This window comes from Bos javanicus, chromosome 12, assembly GCF_032452875.1.
Source record: "Bos javanicus breed banteng chromosome 12, ARS-OSU_banteng_1.0, whole genome shotgun sequence".
NCBI lineage: Eukaryota > Metazoa > Chordata > Mammalia > Artiodactyla > Bovidae > Bos > Bos javanicus.
In genome coordinates this window covers 20339433-20355863 of record NC_083879.1, presented here as the reverse complement: position 1 = coordinate 20355863, position 16431 = coordinate 20339433, and the positions used below count along the sequence as shown (strand labels likewise).

The 16431-nt window shown below is 45.0% G+C and overlaps 1 long non-coding RNA gene across 1 annotated transcript in view; it reads left to right on the top strand.

The window, feature by feature from the left end:
• The first annotated feature begins 316 nt into the window (after window positions 1-316).
• LOC133258260 (uncharacterized) overlaps window positions 317-16431 on the top strand; it is a 68421-nt gene continuing 52306 nt past the window's right edge. Inside the window, exons 1-2 of the long non-coding RNA XR_009739893.1 lie at window positions 317-586; window positions 6591-6739. This is a non-coding gene — a long non-coding RNA (uncharacterized LOC133258260). The remainder of the gene's footprint in view (window positions 587-6590; window positions 6740-16431) is intronic.

Here is a 16431-nt window from a genome sequence, read left to right as displayed (position 1 = left end):
GTGTGTGGCAGTGCAGGGGCCTCGAGGCAATTCAAGGTCTGTGGTCCCAAGATTCAATGTTGTTGGGCCAGAAGTTTTCAGAATTTGCACATGTAACCCCATGAGGTAGGTCCATACTCATTGAAAATTTCAATCACCATTGAAACGCTAGCATATGCAAGCGAGGGGCCAGAGGGCCCAACCTGTGAAAATGTGCAAGGCCTGGAGAGAAAGGGATTAGGTATTTCTACGCCAACCAGTGGAGGTCAGTGTTGAGTCACTGATCTCCCGTGCTAACTGCATACAGAAGTTACCACAGTAGACAAGCAGAAGTTACCTTGCTCCTAGAAGAAAGAGAAAGGACACTCCAAGATGAAAACTGTGGGCCCGAGACACACGTCGAAGTGTAAAGAGCAGCTCTGTGCTGCTGAAGGACGATTGCCGGGCGTAGCCTCACGCTTGGGAGCTGCCTAGTGACAAGCTGTGTGGAGGGCTGAGCGTGTACCCAGAGCTGGCCCTGTCTTTTAAACTGACTGCTTCCTGGAAGCTCTCTCAGCTGAGACATTCTGGGATCCCAAGAGAGTATGCTGATCTCTTCATTATCTCAGTAAGTTTTTAAAAACTAGGAGAGGCTGGAAGTTGCTTCCCAAGGGTAAACTTGCAGGCAACATGTTTCTTAGGGTCATGATCCTTATTTCTGTAGTTTAAAAAGCCTTCTCAAACATTCCTGCCAAACAGGGAGTCCAGCCCATTGCTGGCTCGCTCGTGGTCACTCTCTGGGTGGGCCACCCTGATTAATCTCTAGACATTGCCCAAGGAGAAATTGAGAGTATGAGGGAGGAGCCTGGGGTGGTGCACTCCAAAACGAATCCACTAACCTTGGAGGCGAGGTTGGGAGGGGCGGCAAAAAACTCCAAGAGGCCACTGATACTCTTGTGTCTCTTCACCTCAATTCTCTTAATGGCCGTACGTTTTATCCCCATCATTTGAGAATTTGAGGAACTGAGTGGAGTATTTATTCAAATCAAATACTGAAGCCCTTGGAGTTTCATTCAGCACAGTCATTTTGGTTGTCATTATTAAAGTGATTGGCTGGACTGGAGGCCAGGCAGAAGTTTCGGTGTGCAGGAAAGCCCCTTTATGTGGGTTTAACATCATGTAGGTAGTGGGTATACCTTCAGATGCTTCTTTTTCTTCATCAAAGGGCCGCTAAGGACGATGGACAGAAGCTCTCTCTGTTTGTTCATGCCTGGGGTGTTGTAGCAATGAGTTACTCACAGTTCCCTATCTGGGTGCTCTTTATTCCTCGGAGAGGGTGATTCCTGCACAAAGGTCCGACAAGTAAAGGGCAGTTTTTGAAATGTCAGCGGAAGGAGTGCTTTTTCTGATTTGGTATCCTTCTTTACATGCCTGTATGTTTTATTTTTAAAGACTTTCAGTTTCTTTTTTTACGGCCAACCAGGGCTGAACACTGATGATAGATATTTCTCTTCTGATGTGGTTTCCATGTCCTTTAATCAGCAGAAGCTGCCCCTGTTCTTTTCCCACCGCAGTCTTCCAAGCGCCTACGCCTTTGTTCCTGCTACTTTCTGTCTGCCGCACTCCTTGGTTTGTGTTCTCTACCACCTACAGCCCCCAAGGTAGCCAGCCATCTCTCCTGAACGGTGAAATTCCATTCATTCTTCAGACCTTCAAATGTCACCTCTTGCATAAGGCCTTCACTGTCCCTGTCCAGCCTTTTTTTTTTCCCTCCAGGTAAAATTAAATCATTCCCTGCTCATCCTCCCCCTCAAAGAGTGTTAGGGGGCATTTTGATAGTGTATACACACATATGTGTGGACAAACAGCTAAATAAAAAAACTTAAGCAATGCAGGAGAGAGATCATCAAACCCCCCTGTTGCTGCCATTGGGAGAATGAAGACAATGCAGCACAGGCAGTAATCATAGAGTCAAAGTGAAAGTCGCTCAGTCGTGTCCAACTCTTTGTGACCCCATGGACTATACAGTCCCTGGAATTCTCCCGACCAGAATACTGGAGTGGGTAGCCTCATCTCCAGGGGATCTTCCCAACCCAGGGATCAAACCTAGGTCTCCCGCATTGCAGGCGGATTCTTTACCAGCTGAGCTGCAAGGGAAGAGGAAATGACTCCAAAGAAGTGGAGAAATGAGGAGACAGTTTTTCTAGATCATTTCTAAACATAATTTTCAACTGCTGTCCCCAAACCAGCGGGGCCTATAATACCACTCCCCTCCATAATAGTGCAGAGAAGATGAGACAGTTTGGAGTAGTCATTTTATGGAGCCCATTTTAGAGGAGACCAAAATCATCTTAAGTTTCTGCCTTTGCCCAGATGTGTGCAGTTTCAACCAGGAATGGGAATAGCCAGCGCTACAGAAATGTAGTTGTTAAAGAATCTCATGTTTGGAATCTAAACTGTCACGTCAGAACAGCTTTTTAAAATTGCAGACAGAGTTCTCTGTAGTTAATAAAATCGCTCTGGGAGTAACTAATCTGACCAGTCTTCCAGGTTAAGCTGGGACACAGACAAAGTGAAATAGAGAAGAGCATCAGCAAACAGCACAGAACCGTGAAACTGAATACACGAATCCAGACAGGGACAAGGTGTGTTACCCAGCCGTTTGCGGTGCAGATTTTATCAGTGCATTAGAGAAGAGGGGCATTGAGTGAATCCAGGCAGCAGTTATCTCTGTGTAATTTGGAGGCTGGAGGACACGTATGTGTGCGTGCAGAATAGAACAGTATCGTTACATCTTGGCCCATCTGCTGCCTCACTCCCAACCAGACAAAGCTCATTGTTTGTGGTTTTACTGACTCAGGGAGAGGATGTGTTAACCAAAAGCAGAGAAAGGGAAGCCTCGTCTGGCTTTTGAGTTTCCAAAACCAAAGCCCGGGAAAAAAAAAAGCAGCGACGGTGAAAAGTAGAGCTTCTGACTTCCTCAGCTTGGGTGAAAGAGAAGAGTTGGAGGGGAAATAGAGTGCTTCCACAAGGGGTGTGTTTTTCTGCAGGCGTGGGTAAGGTCGGACAGATGCCCACGCAGGTGTGTGGGATCATGAGTAAGGGCTTTCCCAGCATCCTGGCAGCAGGAAGACTCCAGAGAAGCAACAGTGGGGCTTTGACAGTCCCAGGGAGTCACTAGTACTCTCATGTAGGGAATGACTGGTAACACTGTCCTGCTTACAAGTTCTGTCATGACTTGGAGGAGAGATGGGACCTAGAGAGCCTCAGAGTTTTTCATGCCTTGGTGCAGCCTGGGAGCTGCTGAATAATTTCTCAGGGGCTCAAGAATGGCCCACACCTACATAAGGAGGCTCCAGGCTGGATGAAGCCCTGCACGCATGATTGAGGGGCTGTGGGCTGAGACCCTGATAGATGGTGGCTATCACAGCGGAAGCCAGCATTATCAGGGGATGATGAAGAACCAGACATCCTCTGAGAGTCCTGGCATTGCCTGGGACCCCTTCGCCCACTCCACCCTGTCTCAAACTTAGGTGGAATCAGGATTTCCCAGGTTTCAGTTTATGCCCAATTTGGCCAAAAGGGCACTCAATTTTAAAACTAAGGTGAGTAATCCATTTATTTTTGGCACAGAGGTTGCAGTGAGTTTTGTGAATTTTGGTGTTTCAGACAATTCCTTCATTCTTCGCCCACCCCTCTGTTAACACCATGAACTCCATGAACACCATGAAGTCATCATCATTTCCCAAAGCCGAAAACAGCGTGACCCAGAAGTGGGGCTGGGACACAGGAGGCTCTCCTAGGCAGGAATAAACACTCACGAAACATTGACCAAATGAGTTCAAGAATGTTCCCAATGGGAGGGGACCATGGTTCATTCTTACAACTCTCTTGTGTGCCCCCCTTAGATTCTGGCAGATTTGGGGGTACAATCAGGGTTCATTCAGTGAGGGAATGAAATAGTAATAACAACAAAACAGTAATAACAAGAAAGAAAAATGTGCCATCAGAGGGATGTTCAGTGTCCTCGGCATTTTCCAAACGGAAGTGAATTTGCATCTCTGACTGTTTTCCATAGTTATGTGTCTAAAGATCTGAGCAAGACAAACCCCTTAAATCTTTTCATTATCTTTTCCTGCCCTGAGAGTAAATAATTGCTACTGAATCCAAGTCCTAAGAAAACACACAGATGCTTTTTAGATATGACTAAGAAGAAAGGAACACCTACTCTTTTTCCATCAGGAACACCTACTCTTTTTCCATCACCCATTCCTACTTCAAAATGCTTTCTGATTCTCTTATTAAAATGCAAAAACTTGCAAAGAAAAAAACTGTTTCTTTAAGTATCGCTCAGTGAGTAAAGCCTTAAAAGCATGATACAAAGTCCCTGTGTCTGGAGCCTGTACTATATTAGCATACTTCAGAAAAGGATTAGATGTCTCTCAGTATTGACTTTGGCTGAGTTTCCTCCCTCATGGTCCCCCCGCTACCATGACCGAGTTTTCTGCCCTGGACTCCTGGTGGGGATTCTAACCACGGAGCCCCAGTTCCTGGGAGGAGGATTTGAACGCCAACTGCTTCTCTGGGGCTGAACCCAGGATCTAAACCTACTCTCTGGACCCACATCGCCACCTGCTTGTCCCAGAACAACCAACTCCATCCAGTGAACTCCATGTGCAAGTCCTACATCCTCTCAAACCTGATCACGAACCAAGTCTATTTCAAAACCCTTAACGGATCCCCATTTTCAACTGCAGAACTCTCCTTCTGCTTGTCTGAAGCACATTCTGTCTAGAGTGTTAGTCAGGCTGAGCTAACTGCTTTAACAACCCATCCCGAATTTGTAGCTACTTAACGTGCAGGATTCTGCTTCTTGCTCACAACACAGTTCAATGCATGCCAGAAGGGGTGTGGGGGCTCTCCTCCAGGTAGTCTCTCAGGGACCTGTTTTCCTTCTGTCTGGTGACTGCTGTGCTCTTTATAGACGTCATCATCCAACCAGAGGATGGTGGAAGGGCAAGGATTGGACATAGGAGGTTCTCCTAGGCAGATACTTCTCACTTCTGCTCAGTCTACCAACCAGAACTCGGTTATATAACCACCCACAAATGGAAGGTGTGACTGATTAACTTCCACCACCAAAGATACATAATTCCTAAAACTTTTAGGTCAAAAGTGTCTATTTATGCATAAGACAGATTGCTGTTGTTGTTCAGTCGCTAAGTCATGTCTGACTCTTTGTGACCCCATCCACTATAGCCTACCAGGCTCCTCCGTCCATGGAGTCAGTTGCCATTTCCTTCTCCAGGAAGGCAAATTATACCACCCTAAGTAGATCGGACTTTATTTTGTTGGGCTCCAACGTCACTGCAGATGGTGACTGCAGCCATGAAATTAAAAGATGCTTACTCCTTGGAAGAAAAGTTATGACCAACCTAGATAGCATATTGAAAAGCAGAGACATTATTTTGCCAACAAAGGTCCGTCTAGTCAAGGCTATGGTTTTTCCAGTGGTCATGTATAGATGTGAGAGTTGGACTGTGAAGAAGGCTGAGTGCTGAAGAATTGATGCTTTTGAACTGTGGTGTTGGAGAAGACTGTTTAGAGTCCCTTGGACTGCAAGGAGATCCAACCAGTCCATTCTGAAGGAGATCAGCCCTGGGATTTCTTTGGAAGGAATGATGCTAAAGCTGAAACTCCAGTACTTTGGCCACCTCATGCGAAGAGTTGACTCATTGGAAAAGACTCTGATGCTGGGAAGGATTGGGGGCAGGAGGAGAAGGGGACGACAGAGGATGAGATGGCTGGATGGCATCACTGACTCAATGGACGTGAGTCTGAGTGAACTCCGGGAGATGGTGATGGATAGGGAGGCCTGGTGTGCTGCGATTCATGGGGTCACAAAGAGTCGGACACGACTGAGCAACTTAACTGAACTGAACTGAACTGAAGTAGATCAGGCAAAAGTGATCTAGCCCCACTCTTATTTGCAGTCATATTTTTTCTAAATACAAGAACTGAAATACAAGTGAACAGAGATCAATCAATTTCCAGCTTATGTACCTGATCTCAATTCTGTAGACTGCTTTAAAATAATTTCATTTTTTGTGAGGGTTAACATGGCACCCCACTCCAGTACTTTTGCCTGGAAAATCCCATGGATGGAGGAGCCTGGAAGGCTGCAGTCCATGGGATCGCTGAGGGTCAGATATGACTGAGCGTCTTCACTTTCACTTTTTACTTGCATGCATTGGAGAAGGAAATGGCAACCCACTCCAGTGTTCTTGCCTGGAGAATCCCAGGGACGGGGGAGCCTGGTGGGCTGCCGTCCGTGGGGTCACACAGAGTTGGACACGACTGAAGTGACTTAGCAGCAGCAGAAACATTTTAGATTGCTGATAGAAACTTTTAAACTGCTGAAAGAATATTTAAATAACATTTGCTATCTATTAATGAATTCAATAGGAACCCAAATATGTGTAACACACATGTAGTATTGAATGGTTCAGAAAGGAGACTATAAATACTTTATCATTTGAGTTGAAAAATACTAAACAGGACAAATGCCATGTTCCTTCCCAATCTAGCCTGAGCTCACTCCTTCAGCATCATTTTTATCACTCTCTTCTAAGGAATCGAACTGAGAACTGGAACAAGGATAACAGAGGTGAGGGGCCACATTCCACTCTCCATTTCCTGTGAAGCTGCATTTGTTGACTGAGACAGCAGGCAAGCACCTGGCCAGCAGTGAATGACCATGGTGGCATAGCCTGGCTTCAAGGTAAATTTGCTTCTTTGAAGTTACTGTGGGCCCTAGTCTCACAGCCAGGGACTACAGAGAGAAGGACACTAAATGCCAGGAGGATCTGTTTGGTTTAAGAAATGTAGAACCCATTGACCACAGGCTGATTTGCTTAGGTCAGCTTCCTCTAGGAAAGCATGTGTAGATCTCCTGTAGATGATACAAGCTAGCCCATCTCTAGCTTTTGGTTAATCTTTTAGCTAATGGTGAGTCACAAAGCAAGCCAAGGACATCACAGCTTGGGACCATTTTGCATGGTCTATTTTTTTTTTTTTTTTTATAAAAGCATGAAAGATCAGATTTGTTTTTAATAAAAGAAGAATTAAGTTAGGCAGTGATCACACATTCCCAGTGCTCTGGGTTTGATCTGACAGTTATCTATGAAGAGATCAAATTAATGGAACAAAGTAAGATCTTCCAAGGTTAGTAAGAAATTCCCAGATAAATTCTGTTCCCTCATATGGGAATCAGTGTGGCAAAAGAACAAGAGTCTTCTTGTCCATTCCAGACAAACTCTGGTGTTTTCTATTTTGGGATCTCCTTTGAAACAGGAAGACCCTTCACCTGGATATAGAAACTTCATTTCCTCATGCTGTGGGAGTGGCTCAGATTCCAGCCAAAGTGTATCCTATAACCTGAGATCCATTCCTCTCTGCCAGTGTCTACCTCTCTGCTGTGGTATAAATAAAATTCCTACATAAGGGAAGCCTTAAGAAATTAAGAAATACCAAGATGACATTTCTTCAAGGATGTTTCAAAAAAACAACAGAAAAAAGTCCCGAGATTTAAATGGCTACGTTATTTCCTGATTCTGTTCTTCACTGCCTGGAATCTTCATTTAAGGAGGTGACAAAAATCTGATGCAGGTCACTGGCATTATATAAGCAAAAATAACTGGATTTTTTTTCACTTGAAGTGAGCTACAGCACTCGCTCCCCCAAACCTCCTTTGTGGGAAGAGTCTGGAACCTTTTACATAAATAACGATCAATTTCAGTGCTACCTTTTGTTCTCAGAGCTCTCCACCCTTAAGGCCAGGCTAGGAAATTGTCAATTGCTCCTAAAAGAGCTGACCACGTAATCAGACTGTATCTGGAGAAAATATGAAGGCCAATCTCTTTATGGCTAGATTCACATTTATTTCTGGCTCAAATGTTATTTTCACCAGGGTTGTCACAAATGGCCATGCAGCCTACGGGCCACCCATCTTCGGGGTGTCACTCACTGTCATCTGCTTATGATATCAGGTGGCCAAGGAAAAGCAAATAAAATGACCATTATTTTATACAGCCATTTAATTTCTGCACTTAGGTAAGGAAACAAATTGATCTTACTTCTCAAAGTTTGAGAAATCAATTTACAAAACAAACTAACAGTCAAAATTACATTGAAAGTGAAAGTGAAGTCGCTCAGTCATGTCCAACTCTTTGTGACCCCATAGACTGTAGCTCACCAGGCTCCTCCATCCATGGAATTTTCCAGGCAAGAGTACTGGAGTGGGTTGCCGTTTCCTTCTCCAGAGGATCTTCCCCACCCAGGGATCAAACCCAGGTCTCCCACATTGCAATCAGATGCTTTTACCATCTGAGCCATGAGGGAAGCTCCTTAAAATTACATTATGTGTATGCAATAGCTACCTGTGAGCTTCTAGGAGTGGCCCACAAGGCGATACTAAGGGAGTGAGTACTGAAATCTAATCCAGTTGTTTTTTCCAGGGTACGTATTAGGAGTTTAAAAAGATACTGAAGCCTGGACCCTACTCCCTGGGCCAATTAGTCACTGAGGGTGGAGTCTTGGCAACAGAATTTTATAAAGTTACTTAAGTGATTTTACTATGTTCAGTTCAGTTCAGTCACTCAGTTGTGTCCAACTCTTTGCGACCCCATGAATCGCAGCACACCAGGCCTCCCTGTCCATCACCATCTCCCGGAGTTCACTCAGACTCACGTCCATTGAGTCAGTGATGCCATCCAGCCATCTCATCCTCTGTCGTCCCCTTCTCCTCCTGCCCCCAATCCCTCCCAGCATCAGAGTCTTTTCCAATGAGTCAACTCTTCACATGAGGTGGCCAAAGTACTGGAGTTTCAGCTTTAGCATCATTCCTTCCAAAGAAATCCCAGGGCTGATCTCCTTCAGAATGGACTGGTTGGATCTCCTTGCAGTCCAAGGGACTCTCAACAGTCTTCTCCAACACCACAGTTCAAAAGCATCAATTCTTCGGCGCTCAGCCTTCTTTACAGTCCAACTCTCACATCCATACACGACCACTGGAAAAACCATGGCCTTGACTAGACGGACCTTTGTTGACAAAGTAATGTCTCTGCTTTTCAATATGCTATCTAGGTTGGTTATAACTTTTCTTCCAAGGAGTAAGCGTCTTTTAATTTCATGGCTGCAGTCACCATCTGCAGTGATTTTGGAGCCCCCAAAAATAAAGTCTGACACTGTTTCCACTGTTTCCCCATCTATTTCCCATGAAGTGATGGGACCGGATGCCATGATCTACGTTTTCTGAATGTTGAGTTTTAAGCCAACTTGTTCACTATCCTCTTTCAACTTCATCAAGAGGCTTTTTAGTTCCTCTTCACTTTCTGCCATAAGGGTGGTGTCATCTGCATATCTGAGGTTATTGAGATTTCTCCCAGCAATCTTGATTCCAGCTTGTGCTTCTTCCAGCCCAGCATTTCTCATGATCTACTCTGCATATAAGTTAAATAAGCAGGGTGACAATATACAGTCTTGACGTACTCCTTTTCCTATTTGTAACCAGTCTGTTGTTTCATGTCCAGTTCTAACTGTTGCTTCCTGACCTGCATACAGATTTCTCAAGAGGCAGGTCAGGTGGTCTGGTATTCCTATCTCTTTCAAAATTTTCCACAGTTTATTGTGATCCACACAGTCAAAGGCTTTGGCATAGTCAATATTAGGGTTAAATAGCACAGATGTAAGCTATAGTAGAGGGTCTATGTAGTTGTGACAAACTTCTAGAATGTTAAAACATACTAGAAGAGAAAGTAATAGGATGGTTTAATACTGAAGCCAGATTGTGGGTGACAGAATACTTAATTGTTAGAGATCATGTCAGCCTAGCTTTCATCAAATAGTTTTACTGTGTTTCATAAAAAGTGTTGGCATTAGATTCTGCTTGTTGATAAACTGTCTTCCATTATTAGAACCTGGGTGGAACTACTGTTTAAACAGGATCTACAACTTCTAGGGCCCAGGAAGAAATGTGAGCTTCGTTTCAGGAAGGCTGCCTCCAACCCTCCCTTCCTTCCTTTGGGTTGCCTGTATTGACTACGTGATGCATTACCCAAAGGTACCTGCTCCATCGCTTATACTAGCTACATGCCAGCTGGGGGAGGGTTCCCCAGGAAGCCAGGGGAGCTTGTGGTTTAGGACTGTCCCATATAAGGGGCATCCCACTCCAGTATTCTTGCCTTGAAAATTCCATGGACAGAGGAGGCTGGCAGGTTGCAGTCCATGGGGTTGCAAAGAGTTGAACATGACTCAGCACAAGCTCTAGCACCAAGACCCTGGGAGGAGAAATGTGTTCACATGGTCCATATGTTTCAGTAAAATTTGCAAAAGACACATATTTTATTGCAACCAGTTAAGACTGCTGTCTGTTTCTGATCTCACTTCTCCCTATTGTCCAGTTGTGTTAGAGTGTCTGAGGACATTTTAGGGAATAAAGGGCACCTGCATTGGGAATTTCTTTATTTTGGGTTTAATGAGGTATATACATGACATACAGTCATTTCTTCATATAATTATTGGGCTAATACATTTTGTGTGTAGAGATATCTTCCAGAAACAGAAATACAGGCATATCTCAAAGCTATTTCAGGCTTGGGTCCAAGCCACTGCAATGTTTTGATGTGTGTGTGTGTGTGTGTGTGTGTGTGTGTACGTGTGCTCAGTTGCTGATGCTATCTAACCATCTCATTCTCTGATGCCCTCTTCTCCTTTGGTGCATATATAAGTCATATTCACACTATACTTTAGTCTATTAAATGTCTAGTAGCAAGGCAATGGCACCCCACTCCAGTACTCTTGCCTGGAAAATCCCATGGACGGAGGAGCCTGGTAGGCTGCAGTCCATGGGGTCGCTGAGGGTCGGACACGACTGAGCGACTTCACTTTCACTTTTCACTTTCATGCATTGGAGAAGGAAATGGCAACCCACTCCAGTGTTCTTGCCTGGAGAATCCCAGGGACCGGGGAGCCTGGTGGGCTGCCGTCTATGGGGTCGAACAGAGTCGGACATGACTAAAGTGACTTAGCAGCAGCAGCAGCAGCATGTCTAAAAAGCACTGGTACCTACTTTAGTTAAAAAATACTTTATTGCTAGACAGTGCTAATTATCATTTGAACCTTCAAAGAGCCATAGTAGTAATAGCAAAGGTCACTGATCACATATCACCATAACAAATATAACAATAATGAAAAGGTTTGAAATATTGCCAGAATTATCTACTGTGACACAGAGACACACAGTGAGCAAATGCTGTTGAAAAAATGGCACCAAAAGACTTGCTCAATGCAGGGTTGCCACAAACCTTCAGTTTATAGAAAACACAGTATTTGCAAATTTTAATAAAGTAGAGTTTAATAAAATGAGGTATGCCTGTAATAGGCAGATTCTTGGATTACTTGATAAGTCAATGAAAAAAGTAAATCATTCATATGATTTATTGAACACACTGAAAAATGTTTTCATTTCCTGCTGATCTAACATAAAATATTGACTTCAATGAAGAAAACAGGAAACTCATATTCACCACTACAATATACGATATATGATTCTCTGGCTAATGAATGTTATCAGTTTAAAGAATATCTAGGATTAGTCATTGTGCTAGAAAAGTCAAAATAACCTTAAATCCTGCAGCTCATATATGAAAGAAACTTGATAGAGATTTCCCCACATTTGACAACAGTTCTAAAAAGACAAGATGTAAAACATTGCCAATGAGAAATTGTGAAGCTGAAAGTTTTCAGCTAGAAAGCAGAGATTGAAATTGAATCTTCTGTCCATTCTCTGCAGAAAATGGTAATACAATATCATCGTCAGAAGAAAAGTGGGTCAAAGACCAGCCAAGAAAATGTGAAAAACATGTAAAGGTGTCAGGCTATTAATGAATCAAAACATGTTTCTAGACTTTGCAATGTTTCTGGCACTTGTCAGATCTTTAAAATTGTCATTTGCTGTAGTTTCTTTTCTCATTCTAAATAAATATTTTTTTCACACAAAATGGTATTCATAATTTTGTAATTATTTTTCATAAAGAGAGCCCTCCAATTGTGTAAACTTTCAGCTCTACAAAACTTGAATCCACCCCTGCAACTGGCCTGTGGGGAGATGATAGGGAGTGTCAGATGTTCCTGGAGTCGAGTGTTCCTGGAATTCTAAGAACAAGTACACACACTCACTGGCACACACACATGTATCTTACTTCACCCTGTCCAACCACTCCCCAGGTAGCCCTGGAGTTGCCTCTTCTGGAGATGCAGGGCTCACTGCCCACATCCCCTGACCCCATGTGGTCACCTCCTCTGGGGCTTGGAGTGGCGTCGGAGCCCTGGGCAGGTGCTGAATGTGTCAGTGGGAGACAGTGTTGGTGGTCCCGGGTGTAGGCACAGCCCTGCCTGGCCCTTCAAATGATTCAGGAAGAGCCCAGCCACGCCCAGGGCTGTATCTAGGCAACAGTGCGTGCTTGCGTGCTCAGGCGTTAAGTCCTGCCGATTCTTTGCGACCCCATGGGCTGCAGCAGAAATCTCCGCAATCCTGACGGCACGCATGCTGCTGCTGCTGCTAAGTCGCTTCAGTCGTATCCGACTCTGTGCGACCCCATAGACGGCAGCCCATCAGGTTGCTCTGTCCCTGGGATTCTCCAGGCAAGAATACTGGAATGGGTTGCCATTTCCTTCTCCTGACGGCACTCATAGGCTGATTTAATAAGGAGTGTGATTCATGGAATCCAGGTTGGGTACAGTTATGGTGAATTTTACCCCGAAACCCCAGAATCTCTCATCGACTCTCCTTTCGTGTCCTTACATGTCCCTCCCCTCTCCCACTCCTCTCCGCGTCACAGGCACTGTCCAGAGTCACCATTTCAGATGGAGGAGGGGTAGTCCTGGTTGTTCCTTCCAGAATGCCAGGGAACCTAGAGACAAAATCCATGGCTGACCTCTACAGGGAGCCTCTCTAGCTGCTACGGCCTCCTCCGTAAAGGGGGTTAATGATAGTGTCCATCTCTCTGGCAGAGTCCTCTCTATCCCCTCACTAGCAAGCCTGCGACCCCAGGCCAACCACACCAGCCTAACCATCATGGCCTGGCCATCCACACTCCCTGCCATTCCAAATTTCCCTGAAATGAGCTTCCTCCTCACTCGTGTTTGGGAGACCAGGAATTTCTCCAAGCTCTCTCTGAACACCAAGATGGTGAGACTTCATGGTAAATACCTCGTAGATAACAAGAAAAAGCAAGTGTCTGCTTAAACAGGGAGCCTTATTTTGGTTCACACTAGATCCTTGTGGGTCTAAGAGGGAATCTCAAAGTCCACATTGTGTCATGAAAACAATAAGAAAAGATCTGAAAGAAAAAAAACTTCCCTCCCTCACAACTCCTACTCTTTCCCCTCTTTAGATCTTGTCTTTTTTTTTCCCCCAAGAAAACAAGGTAGAAGGTATTAATGGTAATGGACACACAAATAGTCATGTGAATAGATAACTTTGGGAAACAGAGATTTGTGGAAATACTTGCTATTTCATTCTGAGATGTCTCAATTTAACTGATCTGTACTTTAACATTATGAAAAATTTTACACAGGTGACATATTTTGAAATATCAGAAATGGCCAGTAATTTATTTCAGTGGGTTTCAGTTTTCTCAGCTATAATATGGAGAGATAGAACAAAATGATCTCCAAGATCATTGTTTAGGGCTAACATACTATGTGTTAAGGACACTGTTGGTCGCTCAGTCGTGTCCGACTCTTTGACCCCATGGACTGTAGCCTGCCAGGTTCCTATGTCTGTGAAATTCTCCAGGTGAGAATACCGGGGTGGGTAGCCATCCCTTCCTCCAGGGCATATGTCCGACCCAGGGACTGAACTCAGGTCCCCTGAGTTGCAGGCAGATTCTTTACCACCCGAGCCACCATGATTTCATACTAATGATGCTAGCAGTATTTTGCTATATAGTTAACACTTCTTTTGTTTTATATTTGGTAAGTGCTGTGGGCTCAGCAGGCATTGATTTAAGCAGCAACAGGGCATGTAATTCAGAAAAGCACTCTTCTGTGAGAAACAACTGTTTCTTGAAAGTGTGAATGAAAGTATATTTTTAAATGAATCAACGTCTATTTTATATGTATACCATGGAGTTTTCTGCCTTCAAGAACCTCATGATGAAGCTCTTAGCAGACCTTATTTATCTAGTATGTCAAGTTTAATTTTCTTAAAGAAGGAATAGTCACACTGGGAGTTTGCCCTACACCGAATCTCCCTTTCCAAGGGTTGCATTGAGGCACAAAGAGGTTAAATGGGATTGCTATGAAGTAAAGGCAGCGGCGGGACCAAGGCAAGAATTCTGAACACCCTAGGTTCCCACACCTGACCCCAGCATCACAAGTGTCATTCTCGGGTTAATTCTTTCCAAGAATGAATGGGTTAACGTGCGACCCGTGATGGCCAACCACTGATCGCGCTGAGCTCCGAGACACCGAGCACCCTCTGGGCAACATTTCACGGAAAGCAGACAGCCTTCTGGATGCTGTTGTCATATTGTGACGAGGCTCTGTCTGTTTGGCAATACATCGACACTCCAGATGTATGTTTCCCCAAATTAAAACCATTTATTTACAGACATACAAAGGAAAAATAAGCCTCACTCTGCCGCAGACTTCTGAGTAGCTAGCTACTCTCTTCTTTGATACACCCCAGGCTCTCCTTCTCTATTTACGGCTGGAAATAAGGCCCAGTTGGCGGAGTGGCTGTCTCCACAAACCCCGGGAGTGTTCGGTGGAGGGTGTCCCCCAGGACGCAGGACATCTGCTTCCTCATCTTCTTCCCTGTGCTTTGACCTTCAGCGAAAACCCTAATGAACAGCATCAGATCGCCCTTCTTCACATGACTTGCACCAGGAACAGGAGGCGAGTCTGTAGTATAACTAGGAGTCTGCACCCAGTGTTTCTTATCATGCCCATGTGTCATTTCCACATCTGAAAACCCAATGCTAGGGTTCTTCACCTTACTTTCCTCTCAGGAAGTAGGTCTTCCCTTATAATATGTTCACTTCTTGACCCCTTGGAAAATGATACAGTTCTGCTCTGGCTTTCACTCCAGGAAACAGAACAGCATGGTAGGTCGTAGTCCTGAGTCCTAAGCAATGTGTTAGAGCTGAAGAGGGGAAAGCAGACGGACAGTGGAGTCTCAAGATTTGAAGAGTGTACTTGACAATGAAAGTCTATCAAATGCTTAAATGCTAGGAGTTGCTTTTCTTGCCTTTATGTTTTTTCTTTCTCAGCTCTAGTATTATTTTTCATTGCTTTCTCTCTCTCTCACACACACAAACAGGAAGGGCCTCGGGCTCTAGTATATATGGGAGATGTCCTGGGCTAGCCTGAAATTATGCACACAGCCTGGGATTGATCAAGAAGTGTAGACTCTGCACCTTGATAGAAGGGGAAATAGGTTTTCTAAGCATCCAGTGAGGCTCTGCCCCAGGAAAAGTGTTGGAGTCTCGGCAGATGAATATTTACTACCAGAGACGGTGTGTGCACTGGACCAGAGGCGGGAAGTAAGAGGTGAAGTCAAATAGTTGAGAGGCCTCTAAGGATGTGACACATCCTGGCGGGGAGTCCCTGTGAGTCCTGAGAATGGCACAAGGGTAGAGGTGGGGCGGGTGGCTGTCCTCTGAGCTTTGGGAAGGTTTCACAGCAGAGATTGCTCTGAGTGTGTCTGTGAAGGGTGGCTCCGGCTTTGTGAGGGCGAGCAGGAGCAGTGGGTATGGGTGGTGGAGGGGGGCCAGGCGGTCCCTTGTCAACAGGGTATGAGGGTTACAGAGCCAGGTGGGGGACACGGGGGTGGAGATGGTCTGCTGAGAACAGATGGTGGGAAGTCACCCAGGGAGCAGATCACTGCTAAAGGTTGAGGGGCAGGGGAGTGACAGGATTGGACCCACGTTCTAGGCAGCAGGTTCTGGTGGCGGCTGTACAGGATGAAGGGAGGGCAGAGAAACAGCAGGAGGGAGAAGCCCCGTGAGGAACCTGCTTCGACACTCTGCACACCAGACGTCAGAGTGAATGGTGAGGAGGTGGCTGTTTCCAGGCTTCTCGAGGGATCTGATGGCCCTGTGGATGTGGCAGCTGAGGGTTTGGCCTTTGAGTCTCTGTTTGCGCCCCCCTCCATGCTCCATTTCACTCCCACCCCTAGTGCTAATTTTCAGTGTTAATTACAACAGCTATTGCTATTCATTTCTCTTCTGCTGTAACAGTGGGAAGTCTCTCCTGGTGAAGGGAGGGTAATGCTGTTAGGAGTAGCATTTTTGATTTTTGCTCTAAATGCTTTCTGGGTATTATTATTAAGTGGACCTGACTTAACTGTGCAAACTCAGAGTCAAATCTATTTTAATAGCATTTGCAAAGTAAAGGCCAGGTGCTGTT